At 36.3% G+C, this 18700-nt stretch overlaps 1 long non-coding RNA gene across 2 annotated transcripts in view; it reads right to left on the bottom strand.

The window, feature by feature from the left end:
- LOC126865070 (uncharacterized) overlaps positions 1-18700 on the bottom strand; it is a 102388-nt gene that overhangs the window by 78465 nt on the left and 5223 nt on the right. The gene's annotated exons all lie outside the window — the stretch shown is intronic.

Raw genomic sequence — 18700 nt, 5'->3', positions numbered from 1 at the left:
CTCTCCGCGCTGCGTCGCGTTTCTCTCTATCTGCGGCCTTTGGGTTCCTTGACTTGGCGGATAATTATGTTCCCGGCCCTTATTCCTCGACTTCGAACCTCTCCATAAACGTATCGAACTGTTCTCTCGATTCAGGCCTCGGCCCCTACTACTTCGATCCTCTTCTACTCCCTCGTCGTCAGTTTTCTCCCGATCTTCAACCACCTCTGTTTCCTCTCCTTCCATCCACCCTACTCTGTACCTCCTACTCTTTCTCCGTTTCCTTTTATTCTTAATCCCTTTTCGCCCCCTTTCCTTCGCTCTTTCTATCTCGATCTCGAGATTTCTTCGTTCAACCAACCTTCCAGGGCTTTCTCGTTCCTCGACGTCTAACGCCTCCTACGTTTTGCTCGGTTTCGTCATTTTGCCGGCCGGTGCGTGTCGTTGTCGCTCATCCGTGGACGTGACACTTCGTCTTCCGTCCGATTCCGGACCCACGATCGACGATCCCCCGATACGGACGATCCTTCTTACCACGTTCGACCAAACGGGTCATTCGCGACGTCATTTCTCACCACCGCTTTCGTAACTCTCGTGGTTTCTCTCCATCCACGTTCTTTGATGTTCGAATACCACGTGTATTAGATCGTCCCAGGAGCGCCTTTCGTTTTACGGGGAAATAATAGATGCACAACATTTCTTATTTTATTGAATTATAGTATGATCCATTTTGTACTAATAGAACAAGATTTCCTTGTAAAACGAAAGAATCTTTTGAATATGGTAAACCTAATGTGATAAGCTGGATCTTGATTTTTCCACTTTTCTCGCGCTCGGTGCCCAGAAGTATCTTCGTATGAAATTGATCGGAGACTTTTGGAACTGAATGACGAATTCACAATGTTCCGTAAGTTTGTATATTAACCGATGTGCTATTGAAATTAGTTGAACTTAATTAGTATGGATTTACGTGATTTCAAGTGTTCAAGACAGTGACAGGAACAATATAATTCATTATTTATTAATACAAGATTAAAAGATACTTCACGGATGCAATATTTTTAGTAATACAATAATAGTAACATAGTAAAAGTGACAAACATATACTTTATGTTTCTCTAATTTTACGAACGTGTATAAAAATGTTAATATAAATAAAAGAAAAGCAAAAATGTTCTGCTAATTATTTTTTAGAATAGAATTACCTGTTCGTGTATATATATAACATTCGTGTTTTGTTATATGTAAATTTGTCTTTATAAAAGAAGATTTAACTGCGGAAGGTTTTAACGTGTTTGAACTTATACCTTTCACTTTTCATCTGATCGCTATTATCGAACGCAACTTTACATTTATTTCATTTTGATCTCGTGGCATACAAGTATTGCTTTCAAGAGCAACATAATCTTATAAAAGCATGTTTGTAAGAGTATATGAATTTCAGAAATATTAAAATGTTGATAAATCGCAGGCCATAACACTTTAGAAAGTATAGAGTAACGCTAGCGTATCTCTTACGTAGATTCACCGATAGCGTTTAAATAATACTCGTTAAATATATAATGATAGCTTACAACGTAATAGAGGGACGCATTTAGGATGATAAAACAATCCTATTTTCGACCAATTTTTTACTACGTCGATATTGTTTCATTTTTCTTGCAATAGTAATCAAACTATATAACTCGGCCAACACGAAAGAAAGAACACAAAATTCTACACGCCTATACTCTCTGTTTCACCTACAAAAATTTAATCAACTAGAATATTTCTATGAAAAATATCAATTATAGACTTGTATTCGTACACGACTGGAAAGTTACTGGTTTACATCTTTATTGGAGAAAATTATGAAAAGTCGATTTATACTTGTCGGTTAAGAAATCACAGAAGATATATTATCATCCATCGAAGAAATTAATTAACGCTTAATTATCAATTGTAAAATATCGAGAAACCAATCATTCGTAAGATAACTTTAAAACATTTCGTATCAAGAATAATCTTCGACCTAACATGATGGAAGCTACATCTTCAGTGACTCCAGTCTATTCTCTTATTTCGTGTGTACGAGAGATCCAAAAAAAGTATTTCAAACTTCTTCACAGCTGTCAAAGTGTTCGCAGAGTTTCCAAAAATATCACGTTAAGCATTAATCTTCGATAAATAACGAAAAGACGTATTACAATGGAATGAATTACATATATACGCGTTGTACAAAAATTGCGTGTTTAGCGACTCGAGTTTGTTGAGTTAACAGCTGACCAAGAACATACCACAAAGTAACGAAAAGGGGCGAGAATGATCTTGTTAAACGTTGAAAACGAAGAATTTCGTTGTTAACCGCGCTTCCGCGGGCAGGAGATAATTGACGTTAAACAACAATACTCGATTCCACAATGGTGAAACGACTCGCAATAAACGTCCTGTTTCGAAATCGGCTCCTAAGAATTCTGCCAGGGCAAAGAGAGACGGAGGCACGGACTTCCAGGTCCTCCAGCACGAACTGGAGAAGCCGAGGGGGCAATTACATCGGAGAACAATTACAGGTTGGCACGTCCTCCCGGTGCCATCGCGGCTTTTTCTATCCCCGGGATTCCGAGTTGAGGAACGTCCAGGAACGTTTTCGAGAGATGCGAGAGGGTGGGTCAAAGACATTTTTATTACGGTTCAACATTTCAGCTCGTAACGATGTAACGAGCAACGAGTAGAAATATTTATATCGAAACACCATTATTCGTCGGTCAGTTTTAATCATGATTAACTAGTATAGTGGATGCAATGGAATGCTATAAAGCAAGAAATAAAAATGTTCTCGTAAGAATTTGTTACGGTCTTCGATCCACGATCTATTGATAACAGACTCGATATTTCTAAAAATATATTTTTCTGAATGGTAGTGTAAAGTAATTTCGAACTTAATTTATTTTATTTTCGGTATACGATTCTTCTAACGATACGCAGATTAAACGTATTTTTAGTCGGATTTTATATACGAGTATAATATGCAAAATAGTCGATATCTTTCCTAAAGATCTTCTGGAGCAGCTAAATAATTTCTTTTCAGCAGTTTCTTCAAGAAATATATTTCTATATCATAATAATGTTATACCTGGTATTGGTTGAATATTACAACACATCAAGTACTGAATATAATAACAATAAAAATAACTAATACGTAAAATCCTATCTGAATGAAATTGCTACTACTTTTGTCTGCGAAATCAAATTTCCTCGATTTTTTATTGATCGTTAATAGCAATTATAACACATCCCAAGCGTGTACTCTTTTAAAATCGCATATCTCGTCTGATATCAAAAGTTAATTTACTAGGTTGATTATAACGTACCCATGCTCTGTGCAACTACCTTTAATTAGCTCTCACAATTGTTCGCACGCGGTCCTTAACACCGAGTGATCTTAAAAAAGCAATCGATCGTTCAGTGTGGATCGGTGCACGGTGTACGAGAGTTCGCACAAATCTCGTATATCTTCAATCATCCATCCATCGTTTGATCTCCATGATAATAGCAGCAATTTAACTACACGTGCCTCTATGCAGCTATAAAATATAGGCACCTGCTTTAAAACGTTTAAACATTCAATCGCTCGGCTACGCGAGATCTTGGAACGGATTTTACGTTAAATCGAAAGCTGAAGTTTAAATACACCAATAAACCGTTCAGCCTGAACAGAATGATATATGTGGAAAGGAGCGAAGGTTTTTCAACTACGAGTAAAATTTGCGGATTAAAATATCGATAAAACAGTTCCAAAGCGATAAAAGGTTAGCAACTTTATGGCGTGAGATAAATTTGAAGCTTCATCGAAATTCTGTACATATTTTTTGACCATACAAAGTGCATGAAATTTTCAATGAAAGTTATGAACGTAGATAAGAAAGTATATTATTCCAATAAATATTCTTGGCAAAGGTATAAATACTTAAAAATTCTCAGCAAAGTTAGGTATATGTAATAAACTTTTTATCCCAAGAAAGGACTTTTATCGCAACTATTAACGTCTCCTCGCGAAACAAACTTATTACGATAAACGCGCTAAAAACCAAACTTAATTAATGGTGGTAACTGTAAAGATATATTAGCTGGGTGAATTATTTTTCTGAGACTTACGTAGAACTCGATTTGTATAAAATTGATACTCGAAAAGAGAGAAGTACAGAGGAAACCTCGTTTGAATAAATAACGCGACCGAAACTTAATCGTTAGGATAAAAGTCGAGAAATAAGGAAGGAAAAATTTCACTTTCTACCACTGTGTTGATTTCACTGTCACGGGATAAATTGAACTTACAAAGTTCGAGTTAATCTCACGTAGATTAACGTATCGAACACAGTCAAAATCGTGCTGCGAAATCTAAAGTATACGACAATCTATAAATTTTCATTCTTCTACGCAATTAATAACCCGTGCGAGCATTAATAATGAAAGAACGATTAAAATAAATTGAACTTCTTCGCTTTTCACTAATTTTCATCTCAAAATCAGAATGTCAAATACCTAACACGTAAATCTTAAGAAACTTAAACGTCATCCCCAGAGTACGGTTTTTACCATCGAAAATTCGATCTCGACGACAACGCGCCAAAGTCACAGGACGCGTTATTACACACAAGTGTCCACGTATAGCGTAGGAAGCGGACATTTTGTCCGCGTGTATGCCGATAGCGATGACTTATCGATTTATCGTAGTGTCCACGTGGATCGAGTGGCGGAATTAGGGGTTAAGTTAAGCTAGGTCGCGACTCAGGGTCGAGGGGTTACATGTCTGGTCGATGTGCCGCGATGATTGGCGGAATGTGCCGTTTTACGAGGCTTCGAGGACGCGTACCTACGAGCAGTGGAAAAAAGCAGAAAACGACGGACACGGTCGAGAAGAGAAGAAAGCCTAACAGCGACGACGAAGAGGAAGGAAGAAAAGGAAAGCAGAGAAAAGACGACGCTGGAAGCGCGCGCCGTCGCAGTTATAATTTGATGCAACGCGGCTATAAAGGGGATTACGCGCATAGATGGCTATAATTTTCGTGGAAAATGGCCAAGAACCCTTTTACCGCTCTTCAACACGACACGTCGATGACCTTCCCTCTACTTCCTCTCTCCTGGTTTCCTTAACGCGGCATTCCAGTACGCATTCCGTGCTGTTGTCGTTCGTTTTTTTTTTTTTTTATCTCTGACTCGCCGTGCTGCGATTAATTGGCGACCCGGGAATCGCAGTATTGCGAGTCAAGATTTTTAGAATATAAATTGCCTGATTAATTAGGAAATTAATGAGCCTTCTGTGCTTTGTCAAATTATACGACGATCATCGAACGTTTGTCGATATCGAATGGAGGAACGAACGACTGAATGAAGCGTAACGAGGAGAATGTTTATGTAAAATACTTGGAGATAAAGAGGAAGAGGATATGTTTGATGTATTTTTTAGAATTGATATACTTTTACGTTATTGACACTGTCTGTACGTGTAGTTTTAGTTTTGTTTTATGTTTATAAACAATGTAGGAACAAGTCCAATTCCTAGCCCATCGGGTTGAATTGACATATATATTATATGATACATAAACAAATTTTAGAAAAATTACAAATGTGTAAGGAGACATTTTTGTTGATATTTTTAGCTTAATGTCATTTCATGATTAGAAGGGAATATTTTAATATGACAGTGGAGAGTAGAAAGAAGTTGCTCGGCTCAAAGACATAATATTTTTAGAACACTCGTATCAATTTCTTCGAATGACCAAATACTTTTTAACCATTCGATGCGCATGCCCGTGATCGATTATTTTAACCATTCGTATTTACAAACTGGAACTCAAGAGTTACCATACTTTACATTCTAAAATACCTACCTATTTTACTCTACTTACATCCTATATCCTACAATATTTAAATACAAATTATACATTCATCTACACCGTCATCGTTTGCCCATTATACAAAACTTAATTGTCCTCGTTGATAAACGGAGAAAAAAATTGACCCACGAACGGTATGGTTTAGCAACTCGCGAAGACAATTTTCACATGAATAACCAACACCTCAATTTTATTACCAAACAACGCAAACAACTACCTTCTAAAACTTAACGGGGAACGTCGGCGATCATTTCCTATTGAAAGGCGATACCGTTGTTTAAGAAAAATAAAGTGCAGTATAGCGCGCCACGGTCAATATTAGTTTTAGCCCGGTGAAAAAAAATGTATCATGTTTCTCGAAAAAGGCAGAGCACGGTTAACCGAGCGCCTTCTACCATTAGTGATATATCATGGTTGTGGAGTGTTATCATAGCATTATAGACAATGATTATCCATCCCCTCGTTCGCGAAGTGAAAGGGGTGGGCCGAAAGGATCGAGATGGAAACAGAGCAAAGAGAGAACCGCGGTGAGATGGATCCCCGGATCGAACGGTCTGTGCAGCTTATTTTAAGGTCAGCCGTAAACGAGCTGAAAGGTCGGTGAGGGGTATGGGGCGTGGCGAGCATAAACAAACCTCATGCCATATTTCGCAACAACAAATCAACTCGACACCTCGCGGCGCTCGGTATAATCAGCTAATTCGCGATAACAACTTAATTCAGGCCTCCGTGGCCCCGATTAAACAAAGCGTAACTACTTAATTCGTTTAACGAGCAGTGTTGCGCGGTAGGGCGAACGCATCGCTCTTTGCGGAGGTGCGAACTTCGCACGTACCGGTTACGTACATCCCCTTAGCCAGTGTTCTTCAACCTGATTCCACGACGATGCGCTCGATCGTGATATATATCGTAAGATAGTTTTCGAGTAAACGATAGAATAATTGAACGTGCACGATAGAAACGATTTCAGATCGATCGAAGAGCGTTTGATTTGATTGACGAAATATCGTGTCGTTGCAAAAGTTTCTTTCGTTTTATAAGGGAATAATAGAAGCAGAACATTTTTTGTTTTATATTCGATAAAATAATATAAAGCAAATTAATATAAAAGGAACAAGCTAATATATAACATTCAAAGGAGAGGAAAGATAAATTTCTAAAGATAAAGTCACGTTTATGGATTCAAGTTAAAAATCTCCTTATAATCAGATTGTATTCTATGTACCTTTCTTTACCTTTCTTTCTTCCTTTCTTCGACCTTTCTTCTTTCTTATAAATATATGAGCCGATAAATAAGTTACGATAGTAGCAGTGATATGTTGGAAAAAATTACGCTTTCAAAAAAGCTATTATTTTTCGTATTCTACTTCGCTTACCTTTATTTTCGAGACAAAACTCCTAATATATTTCTATGTATCGTGATAATCATTCGGAAGTGAAATAATTGATCGTAGTCTTGCGAAAATGAAAGTAAACTTTCGTCTGGAAACATTTTAAAAGTTGCTTCGACTATTTTACAGGAACTGTATCCAGTTACAATTTACGTAGGATCTAAGATCGTATACTAGAAATTGTACCTTTTAAAGGACCTATAGAAAGAGATGGTTTCTAGTTTCTACGAAAGCATCGAATAATGTGGCAAGAAAGTTGGGAACCGCTAAGGTGCAGCACTGATCGAAGCCAATCGATTCGTCCGGTCATTACACGGTAATGATCATTACCAACACGGCACATGTGTTCCTCGAACTCGTCCAGCTCACCGAAATTCGCCTGCCTCTACTCTGTCGTCATTTTTCTACGCGTCTCGGGCGCAGCAACTTGCTACGAAAACGCACCCTGTAACTAATGCCTTTCACCTTCTCGCTGTGTTTCTTTAGCGTGCCACATACATATTTCGTAAATTGGTTTAAAAAATTTCCTACGAATCGACTCGTGTAGAAAGATCAAATGTTAAACGAGAAATTTAAAGAAGAAGTCAGATACAGATTTGTTCGATTTTGTGAAAGTTGCTTAATCTTTTTCATATAAATTAGTGGAGATAGTCAGTGGAAAAGCTTGGTACACATCATTTTTGCTATTTCTACACACAACTAACAAGATGCAACATATGATTTGTTTCATCCGCTAAGTTTTATCGTTCATTGTATGAAGTAAAATAACACAAATATTAATAAATTAAATATCAAATGATAATATTATAGATTAGATACTGCAATACATGGGTGCACATATCTGTGTTACTTTCCTTTCTTCTTTGGTTCAAACAAGCATTTAGAGAAGCAAATATAAAAGTATTAAAATCTTGTACGAATATTTTACTTGTTGAATAAATAATTAGTATATGTAGGAAACATATTCGAGCAAGTTAATTTTTAAAGAATAGATCGATTCGAAATTTTATCCGTACCATGTTTTCAATCTTATTCGTTCCACGACAGCTCAGGAAAAGAAATTATCAAATTTATTTGTCTTAAGTACCTAACGTGTCGCACATTCTTACTACCATATCAGGACTCGTATAAAGAATTTGACAAAATCATACAATTTCATATATAATGAGTACCATAAACAATCTTCCCCCCTCCTCCTCCCTCCCCTCCCCGTTAACCACGTTCGTACATTGTTGGCTGCTACAATCCTTTCTGAAGGTCCGAAGAAAATACACAACCTTGTAAAGGGCCACGTTTACCTATCTTTAACGTGTTTCTCCTCTCTTCTTACGAGAGTTCACCTCATGAAATATGGCTGTTTGAACCCGGACATGTTTCCTCTAACTTTTACAAGCGCCAATTCCGGCTCGTAACATTCCAAACTACTCTTTGAACTACGTCGGGCGGTAAAGAGTGCTTCTTCGGGTCGAGAAAAAAGGCTTTACTGTTACATCGTGTACCACATTGTATCGAGTAATCAGCTGCGTTATATTCGACTCGGTGTGCTAATTTTTAATAGTCCCGTTCGATGTTAGTAGCCGCAAAAGCAGCCGAGAAAACACGAGTCATCACGTGGAATGCAATCAACTTGAATAAGTCATTACGCGATGACGTTTCATGAACGTCGTTGTCTGCATAGCCTCGTCAGGCATCAGACGAATTTACACAGAAATTAAGACAGAGTAATTTATAATCATGAACGCTTGGAGAAAATGGAACATAACGAAAGCGATGGAGGGGAAAAAACGGGATAAAAATAAGAGAAAACTGAGAGATCGACTAACCTCGATGATTTCACGCGATCGTTAAATATCAATTAACAGATTGGAAAATATAAGGTAATAATAACGACTGTGCTGGACAAATAATTCATACTTCTTAACGTCGTAACCACGATATGTACTAGATAATTTATACCTAATCGTAAGTGGTTTAAAGGTATACTGAATAAAAGGCAACGATACACTTGTTAACGACAATCGTTAAAAGATACACTACCATCCATAAGTCTCTAGTCGTGCAGCGTTTCTTATAGCTTCGCATAATGATCACTACATTATACGCTTCTTGTGAATATATTCGATATTATAAATTTTAAATAACTGAAGGTATTCTTTACGGTATAAAGAAATGTATTTTTCAAAATTGACGTAATATATCCAAATCTAGTTATTTTAAAATTTTAAAGATTTTAAAGATTCCTATTACATGTATGTACATGTATCAACAAGTATTTGCAAGTCATTGCACTTATAATAGTACATATTTGTATGCCAATTAATTTTGCCCAAGCATATTCAAATTCACGTCACTTAGCATTACCTTCGTATGGCTGGAAAAATTTGATACTACGAAAATGCTATGTAGAACCTGACAGAGGAAGATTTTATTCCGAAATAAGAGTGTGTATGTGAAAAAAGAGAGGAAAACCCGATTTTTCACGCAAATGGAACACTAGTTAAAAAACATTGGACACAGAGCACAAGATATTAAACAACGCTGACTACAGAAATGACAGATAACAAAAGTAGAATGAAAATAAAAATTCGACGAGGTGATACTTGGAAAGGACTTAATTTCTTGACAATGTATATGTTGGCAACAAGTAATAAGTATAGGCCAGGCTAGTCGAGCGTATCGATCATACTTCGAGCACGGAGGTGGAGTAAATAATACCTATGTGGCTGTGGAAGCATTGTTCTGATGACTTATGGTAGGCAGCTACACATCGAGAAACCTCGCGATAATATACGTGCTTACGACTTACACGGGTCGCATGAAATATAAGCAACATTAATGACCGGCACGGAGATCGTGTAATTTGCCACGAATTTTTCCCCTTTCCGCATCTTTCTCAATCTTCGCGCGCGCGAGAGACTTTCCAAGATTTACTAACCGATCATGTAATTACACGCAACACAACAGTGAAATCACTGGATGTCAACCCGCGTTTAAGTAAATGAGCGTCACGCTACTGAACTTTCTAATGGAATTAAGATCGTCCCTTACCTTTCGTACCGATGCTCTTCGTTCTTGAACCTTTCTTATCGTTTCTCGTTCGCGTCAACGTTTAACATGATTGTGAATAACGTTTCTTATTCAGACAGACCGATCATTTACTGCCCTATCGTTCGTAATGAGAGAACTGCGGATTTACATTACAAGGTACGTACAATATGCCGAAATATGCAAAATAAAATTGCCATTTTCAGGCCATCGAGGGTTGGTAGATTTTTGCATGACTCAACTCGGATAGTGAAGAGTTATTCGAGTCAGAGGGATATTTGGACCAAGTTGAACAATTTGTCTTGTAATTGTGATAATTGTAATTCGGCAAATTCGATTATAAACAAATCTTCGAACGATCTGCGCTCGCAAACAGATTATTGGACTCGTTTTTAGCGATGTGATAAACAGTTAAATATAGAGTGCACAGGGTAACATTACGAACTCTTTATTTAAAGAGTGTACGTCATTTAGAAATTAATTTTTCTATCCTTATCTTATAGAATCTCTGTGAAATAAAATTTCATTCTCATATTTCATTCAAAAATCACTTTATCTTATAATACTATCATCGGAACGTAGTAAACTTTATTTTCAAGTTTCACACATTTATTTCTCATTAATTACTGTAATATAGAATTCTCGATCTCCGCGGAGATCTTTTGCAAAAAAAAAAAAAGATAGTAGTCGAATGTTGCACCTGCAGTCGAGAATGTGTTAATACGATCTTTCTTTTCGAAACGCTTGTAATTTCATAAAGAACTGCATTGCAACGCTATAATTTTAAGATATAAGCACATTTATTATAAACACGCTTTGAATACCACAGCATGTAAATGCATATCTGTTCAAAGTGTGTGAAAAATGGGCTTTTACAACGATACGTTAAGATGCACCGTTGATGCAACAGCTTCGTTATTCTTGAAAACCGCAATTTCAGTATGTATTTACAAAACATTCGCGCGTTTCGTGTTTTCTACAGATATTGTCCCGTGTACCGTTATACGCGTGTTGCATCGAGGGAAATGACAAGTACAGCAAACTAAATTGTTCATTGGAGGAAACTATTACAGTATAATACGCAACTGTCGATATACGAAACCTCATGAGAATTTTTGTTTAATTATTGATTAACCGCTATAACACATTACGAGCAACTCAGTTGGAATCGTTAAATTTTGGGAAAGATTGACTCGTTTAAAAAATTGTAGAAACATCAGCATATCCTTCGATTATATTCCACAGAAAGGAATTTAATATTAAAATATGATCTAGCACAGGAAAATTTATCGCGGTACAGCATGAGATAGCTCATAGCCATTTTTGTACCTGATATATGATTGAGACTAAATTTACAAACGAATGAAAACGTTAAACAAGATGAAATAAAGTTTGAAATGAAATAAAAAGGAAGTTTTACGTATTATACTGAGTTTATTCAAGCAAATTTCAATATCCTCCATTTGAGATTATCGTGTTATATCGTACAGCATCTGGTAAATATTAAGATTCTCAAAGAAATATAAAATCAAACCAAAAAATCATATTACAATGCTATAAACATGGAAGCTCGCCGATAAGCGATAAATTCAACTATGTAGCCGTATATCTGTTTGGTAAAAAACTTGAAGAGGGGTTATATTTTCGTAGAGGATGAGCTAGTGGAATAACGTATTCCGTTAAGTTGAAGCAAACATAGGGAGAAGGAAAAAATTGGATATGTGCGCGGCGACGATAAGAGCGGTGAATCGCGCATGTTTCTCCTAATAACAAATCTTGTTTCATGCACGTCGCGGAAGGAACGGCTTCGTGACTCTTCTGCGTGGTCAGATATCCCCGCCAGAGATATAATTTATTACGGAGTATACGTATCACTTCATCCGAAGGGATCAAAACGGTGGCTCTCGCAACCACTTTAACAACATCAGCTGATATGATGGTATTAGCCACAAGAAGACAGCACTTATGCACAGTTATTTCTTAGAAAGATTAACTTTTCCAACGATCCTCTCTCGTGTTATAAGATACTATATACGTACGTGTATATTCTGTTCGAATTGTATAACACGAGTTAAATATTAATTAGAATACAAATATCCTTTTTCTAAGGATGAATGGATAAGTGAGCGTATCTAGGTCAAAATTGTGAACCAAGTCCTTTCTCTGCTATGAGGCGGAAGTAAAAAAAATATTCTTCTTCTGTGTTCTTAGTTTTCTAATTTCTGTACTTAACTTGTTATGATCACTTAGATATAATATGGTATAATATTTAGGAAGAAAGTAAAGTATTAAGTGATTGGATTATTTGGATTTATTGTTTGAAAGAATATTATTTTTATTATTGTTATTTATTTGGAATAAATATTTGTCTATTGGATTGGAACTTAGACGAGCATTGTTTTAGCTTGTTGAATTTAGAATTTCACATTCTTAGGACTTTTATTATAAAGAGTATAGCGTATTATCTAAGAAAAGAAATAATATGTGATTATTATATTCGTTAAATAAAAAAGAGAAAAATATGACAATTCGTTGTCTGATTTTTTCTTTTATTCATACCACGTCGCGGAGTTAAATAGGCACACGCATTGTACGCTTAACTCGAGTAAAAGAAATCAATGACGGAAGTCAAGATCGTCGTATATTAATTGCAAGTGCGTGCAGCACGAACGTAGTAGCGTACTTTACAACTACAAATGGCACACTATATCATATCCAAATAAGGAGGAATCGTCGTCCTTTAAGAACTTCTTAACGTGGAGTTTACATATGACGAAACACGAAATAAAGAAAAAAATAGAACGAAGGTAATATCATAATATTGTGGAAGATCATGTAAATGACTAGCAATATAAGAAATACATAAACGAATTAGCTACATCGATGTTCTTATAACAAAATATCTAATAAAGAGAATAAATGTACGCTAAAAAATAATTATACGTTATACGTCGAATAACCTTAAGAATTGCATTTCTCTTCAATCTAAATTAATAAAGAAACTGTTTCCGAATTGTATATTTACATTTTCTTCGGAAAGTTATAACACAAAATGAAGAAAAATGATCATAATGGAGAATCTTTCATGAAAAAGCAACATTTCGTACTTTCAATCTAATAAAATTATATTACAAGCGTAAAAAAAAAGTTAACGAATGGAAAGCAGTAATTTAAAATTCTCGTAATACAACTTTTGCAAATCCAATAGTCTAAATGACATCTACAACCCTCTCTATACGTTTCCCTTAGTGATTCAGCACAACCAATGAACAAATCTCAAATCTCCATCATCGCTGGAATTACTTTACTGTAATAGCAAGTGTTATGCTGCAAATTGACACTGATAGATAAAAAAATGAATACCTCTGGACCACACACAGTTTTAGACATATTATTATCATTTCAGCTGTGTAATTCAATCATTTTCTCTAACTTTTTTTGGGGACTCTTTCGCGTATCAGATCATCAGATAACTTTTTTCTGAAATTCGAGTAAAAAGATATGGTTCCCTTGACAGCCTTCTCAAAATTTTTACCGTACAAAGTAAAACGCCTTATTTAATTACGAATTTCTGAATACCATTTCTTTGAAATTAGAATTTCACATTCTTTGAATTTACAAACACCTGTCCTTTGTACGTTTCATTAACAATTCTTAAATTTATCATACGAATTTTCTTTTCTTACAAACACGAAAAGAGTATACAATCTTTTCAACTCTTACTTTGTTATATAAAGAAGCTCGAAGAACGCAACTACTTCAGAATGTCAGTAAATCTAAATGTAACTTTAATTTACACTTTGATCGACAATTGCCAGATTTCAATCCGATACTTATCAAATGTTGTACTGTTCCACGTATTTGCCTTAAAACTCAAATCCTCTGTTTTCCTACGCGTAAAGACCACCATCTTTCATCGGCAATTTCTCGTTTCCTACACTTTTTCAAATTTAGATACCACAAAGTAAAATCAATATACGTGCGTGTTAACGCAATGTACATTAATTCGACAAACGATTAGAAATTGAAAATAGCGAAATATTAATATCGATCAAGCGATCCACATCCGTTAACATCGGAGCGAACGGTTCACAACGATTCGCGTCGATTAAGACCGGTGAAACGGTACTGCAGTAACAAAACGAAAGTCACTCGGCGTTAAAACACCAATTTAATTTGAACAGAGACCCGGCCGACATGCCGCGAACAGCTTTCGATTAAATTAAGGACCATCTGTAACACCGGATCCCTTCGATCAATCCCACGAAGACGGACTGTTTACAGAGTATATACCTGGAAGGACGAATGCGTGTCACGATTTCTATCGTGATGGACCACCAAATAAAACGCGATGAAGCGGCGGCTGATCCGCGGCGTTTGTATAGCGAATCATTTGAAAAACCACCGTGACGATGGCCTTCCACACACGAGACACGAAACCGCATCAGAGACGCGTGACGATGAGAAGAGCCGAGAAAACGAATAGTGGAAGATAGACGTAGAGAGAGAAAAAGAGGCGAAGAGAGAAAAAAGAAGGAAGAAAAAGGACAGGCCAAGTGAGACGATGGTGATGATGAAGATCGGCGACCGACGGAGAAAATGAACCACGAACCATCGGGCCTGCACCTCACCCCTTCTTAAATCGTGTGCACACACAATCACCTCTCGCGGCGGACTCGGGGTGTCGAGCGAGCTGGCCAACTCCTATATTATTATCTGCTTCTAATGCCAGCGGCATTGTGTCAGCGGGAGACAGTGGCGCGGATGAAAGGAGACTTGTCTGTGAAAAAACGGCAAAAACGTAGCATCGAACCGACAGAAAACATGGAAACGCGCACGACGACCTCTCAACGTCCTTTTCAACGGTACAACTCTCTTCTCTTCTATTCAACGATTCGATCTATCTCTGCTCGCGTTCTACCCTCTACCCTTCTGTCGCTTCGTCACTGTTTTTCTCTCTACACGTCACTGCCATCCTTGCTTTTATACTAACACGCCATTCTGCTCTAATTTGTACATCGGCAAGAGGCTGAAAAAGGCTGTTGTTCAAGTTGCAGTTTGATAAAAATTTGGACAAGCGGGTTCGTTGCTAACATCTGCGTTTATGCTAATGGTTAGAGATAAAAAGGAACGTCGTAAGAGAAAATTAGATAGTACGCGTAGAATAAAATGTACTTTGAGATTAATTTTAGGTGATGTTGAGCGAGCACATCTTTCTTTAAGTTGCAGGATCGCGTGTTCTTCGTGCCCTGTCTTTATCTTATCGTCATAGTTTATACATATGTGTGTACCTGTGTCATAACAAATATTCGGATTCTTCGTCGCGTTCTAGATACTCTTTTTCGTTTACTAAACGTTGTAATCGGCAGATTATTTGGAATATTTGACATTTTTTTTCACGTCGTATGTACTCTATAATTAGCTTCGTTATAACATATATATGTGTGAAAAAGGTAGATACAAGATGTGTAACATTGACAGCTAAGTATAAATAAAGATAATGTACTCGTTCAAGCATCCGCTTAGGAGAAAAAGGAATTATTTCGTTTTACTTGCAAGAACTACCTAATTCAAGGACATGATTTTTACCTGCTCACATCATTCAGAAAAGTTATAATTTTCCAACTGAAAGGAAGCGTGGCGAATTTTATTAATTTTTCTATATTGAGAATCTTCAGAACGTAAAAGAAGATAAATGATTTAAAATTAGTTAAATGAAAAGCACAATTTGCTAACTGAATAACATACGTAATTAGATGTTTCGTAATTTTTAAAAAATCAAAATGAATCTATCGTCTACAATGAGGCGTTTTCTATTAAATATATTCAACGCAACATACAGATTTCTATTTCTATATGCATAATAAATTATTCGGCATTAGATAGTACGAATTAAAAGTTTTCCCACATGCGAAACGGGAATTCTAAGGAGAAACTCTGACTACAAAATTGATTGTGGAAATGAGACTTCCTTGCTTCGTGCAATTCAATTTCGATTACATTTAAGTATCTTGAAATGATCAATAACGAAGCATCAATCTCAATCCGAAAGACAGTCCGAAGAAAAGGTACGGTCAGCGCTTCTTGATTGCTCATGCCAGTATACAAATCAGCACGACAATGCGTACTACACTTACGAGAAATATTATTCTACATAGTTGAATGAAATGTTATTAACATCGCTGTGTGTAATGAAGACATACTAATGTCGCACGAACATGTCGATAATCAATATCGACAATTTCGCTGCAATTTCTATCAGTTTCCTTATTATTTCCGCGACGTGGACGAATAAACCCGCGTACGTTACGTTACGTTAATCACACACCTTATCGTTTTTTCTTTTTTTTTTTTTTTTTTGTCGAACTTTTGATGGCTTCGGTCGAAAAGGATACCGCGAGTGTGCTACTTTAACTTTATAATAACGCGTATACAATTTTATTTATAATTACAAGGAATGCGAAGAGTCACGTCGAAATAAGTCGCGAAGATAGAATAAAATTTGTTCTTTCCAGCAAAATGAAATTTAAAAGTTTATTTACTATGTATACGTGAATTTAACTAATCACCGACAGAATAAACGCAAACGATCAACAGTCGGTTAGTCTGCTTGTGGAAATAAGCGAAAAGTGTAATCGTTTAAAACTACATCTTGGAGAGAATAGAATTTGAACGTGTTCAGTGAAGAATTAGATAGGAGATTCCATGTACCAAATTGACCAAGCAGTTTTCAATCAATGCGATAGGTTCGAAAAACGCTATTTTCAGTAAAACGACCACATAACCGTGGAAATGTAGGATATCACCAACTACGTTGTTATATAAAATTTTTGTGTGAAATTTTTTGAAGATAACTACTGTAGCTTTGAATGAAAATATTTTTGGAAAATCAATTCCTTTCATTTTACTCGTTGCTATAACACGCATACTGTCACACATTAACAGCTAAACAGGTTTAAACAGAAATTTTAACTCATTAATAGCTTTTGTACACACAGCCTCGTTAAGCTGGATAAATAGAAGAGAAGAAACAATAAAATATTAACTTTGGCCTTCTTTTTGCGTAACAACCGACTAAAGTAGCTACTTGCAACTAACAAACTCGTTAGTACGTTGCCATGTTCTTTGCGGTGTCTTTTTACAAAGCAATTGGTATAGCAGGTTATCAAAAGGAAATTATACGGCATATGAAGAGAATTTTTTCTTTTGCAACTCGTACCATGCACGGAGAGAATGCAATGCTGTTTGTCTACCATATTCTCGACCTGTCTACTGTTGAATCGACACGCTGTATATCCACGTTCTTGCAAGAACTTCGAAAGAAACTTCGAAGGAAACTGAAACTGACTGACTTCGGATAAAACGTCGTAAGAAAACTCTTACTTTGCTTCGAATGCGACTTAATCGAATGGAATTAAATGACATACATACATATAAGTAAGTATGTACGATACTGTAAATCGGTGCTATTTCACTCTGTGTTACTCTCTTCCATGAAACAAATAAAATTTTCATAGAACCACGTTATGTTAGTGTTTATGGGATATCGAATATGCTTTCTCATTAATTTGCAACAAATTTGCAATAAAGAAACACAAGTTCAGCATACTTTGGCAATATTTAGTTTCATCCGTATTGTATCTATTTTGCGTTTGATGCATTCGATTTTGATATTTTGATATACAGGGTGGTTGGTAATAAAAATTTTTTTTTAATTCTTCTTTTTTAATTTTTCTATCGAGACAACGATCTACAGTGAGATCCATTATAACATACTGCACGCGTACCGAGCGAAAATTCAAAGTCGATTTTCTTGAAAATAAAACCTCGAATGAAAAATTTTTATTCCATATTTTCGACTTCTTTTTTCGCGTAGAATCACCCCCTTTCCGCTTGTACCACCAGTTACCAACCACCCTGTATATGTTGCTTATAACTACACGATGTAATGCAAATCCGGGAAGATCGGATTAATCGATCCTGAAAAACTCAGTTAGAACCACGCCACCCGTTTAGCAATATACATGCAGATAGATTATTGAACAATTTATTTGTCCGTATGTTTAAAAGATCCCAATTTTTGTCTCCGCTTCTTCCTATGTCGAATCTACTTTGAATGTGAATTCACTTCTGACGTATTCGACGTGTCTGAATACAAATCCAATATTCCATATTACCTATCTAACTGTATGATATAATGGAAATCCAGGAAGACTGGATTAATCCTGAAAAGCTCAGCTAGAACGATGCAATTAACAATATAGACGCAGGTAGGCTTCGCATGATAGAGCGTATTTACAATGCATATATTCATCGTACAGCGAGGAGAGTGCGTTGGAAGGGTGGTAGAATCCGCAACGAGAACGGAAGACAAGAGGACGCATCGAGGCCGACAAAACGAAATGTTTG

Source organism: Bombus huntii, chromosome 4, assembly GCF_024542735.1.
Source record: "Bombus huntii isolate Logan2020A chromosome 4, iyBomHunt1.1, whole genome shotgun sequence".
Lineage (NCBI taxonomy): Eukaryota > Metazoa > Arthropoda > Insecta > Hymenoptera > Apidae > Bombus > Bombus huntii.
This window is presented reverse-complemented; position numbering and strand designations above follow the sequence as displayed.